The sequence below is a fragment of the Neoarius graeffei genome, chromosome 10 (genome assembly GCF_027579695.1).
Source record: "Neoarius graeffei isolate fNeoGra1 chromosome 10, fNeoGra1.pri, whole genome shotgun sequence".
Taxonomy (NCBI): Eukaryota; Metazoa; Chordata; class Actinopteri; order Siluriformes; family Ariidae; genus Neoarius; species Neoarius graeffei.
Window position 1 is genome coordinate 67,804,794 of NC_083578.1, and position 1,569 is coordinate 67,806,362.

Genomic DNA, 1,569 nt, shown 5'->3' on the forward strand with positions numbered 1-1,569 from the left:
ACGGATTTCGGTCGATTTATAGTTGAATTTTCGGCGATGATTCATCCAACTTTACTTCCTGTTTTATGTACAACAGGAAGGCTACAAATTAAGCAAAACAGGCTAAATTAAACTAGCTAACAATAAAGCATCGGGGCTCTTGCCTAGGATGAACACACACATGCATACTTCAACCATGAAAGTGAAACTTAATTTATATCAATGTGCGTAGGCTACGTCCTGTTTAATGTACAACAGGATATAAAAATGCATGCAACAATGCACCTCTCCTAATGTTTGTCAAGCTATCTAATGAGGCATAACTTTTAACATTTATAAGGAACAGAACACACTTGAACAAGTTCTTAGAAACATTTTATGATTTATTTATAATTTATAATTGTGGCCTATATTCCTCCTGCGGCGCAGACACCTGTACATGGAAACAGAAAAACATAACCAAAATTAATTTGATGCAGCATTGATAAAGAAAGTCAGCAGTAGGCTATGGGTTTCTAAATGCCACCCTACCTCACGTCTCCTCATCCCTCCCTCTCTCTCTGGCGCATACTTAAGCCACTTCTTGATTGCGTCACTAAAAGTAGCGTGTGTGCTCCCTGGCAGCTGCTTTTGTAGAGCATCTGAAAGAAAAAGAACAAAACAACATTGAGACTTTGCATGGTGATAATTGTTAAAGTTTGAGTTGTTAAGACTATGCACGTCACACTCTAGTGGTAGGTGGCAAGTAATGGTACTAGTACAGAAAATATATGTAAAAATCAGAAACCATAGATGTGAATCTTGTGACAATTTAAACAGGATTAAAAAAAAAAAAATTTTAATTTCCCCATTGACACAAAGCGGAAATAGAAATGCCACTACCGGACCGTTCGTCACTCAGTCAGCCTCCCTGGACTTGCCTGCACACCTGCTTTTTCTGAGTAAGGCGCCTGGTGAGTTTCTTAATCCTTTTTAATCCTTTGCATCTTTCACAATATGTTTGTCGTTGTCGTTATAATCGTAATGTTACAGTTAGTGAAGGAGTTATCAAAGAACATTTAGAAGTAGTGTGCAAGTACTTGCGACAGCTTACTATTTTACCCTCTTTTACAGCTTTGTGCACATGCATAACCTACCAAACAGGACATCATGGATCTTGGTGTCCTTAAACACAGTTTTTTCCCCCTTTCCAGCCCAGTTAAATTGGCTGGCCAAGCTGTTGACCAGGAGGCTACGCAGCATCCGCCTCACTGTGACCCCTACGTCGGTTACTCCACAAAGGGCTAAGGTAGACACCTGATAGAATAAAATGTAGCATGAAGACAATAATGAGACTACACAAAAGAACAGGTCAGCTCAAAACGACATGCGACCTAGGCCTACATGCTCGATTTAAACGCTAAGTTTTCACACCAACGCTAAGTTTTCACTCCAACAAGACAACTACTTCGACTCGTTTTTCGATTGAATAATGCATCTGCATTGTTGTTGTTTCAAATGGATACTAGTTGAGGGAAATTTCTCCAACGCGTGATATGACTGAAGTTCATCATAACTTCTTAAACTGCTTGAAATTGTATTCGAAATTCC

General features: G+C 39.3%; 1 long non-coding RNA gene across 1 annotated transcript; it reads right to left on the reverse strand.

Moving 5' to 3' along the window:
- Positions 1–366: 366 nt before the first annotated feature.
- LOC132893237 (uncharacterized) lies at positions 367–1,175 on the reverse strand. The gene is made up of 3 exons (XR_009655537.1): positions 1,116–1,175; positions 511–620; positions 367–412 (listed from the first exon to the last, which is right to left on the reverse strand). It is a non-coding gene; the product is annotated as an uncharacterized LOC132893237 (long non-coding RNA).
- Between the last annotated feature and the right edge of the window lie 394 nt (positions 1,176–1,569).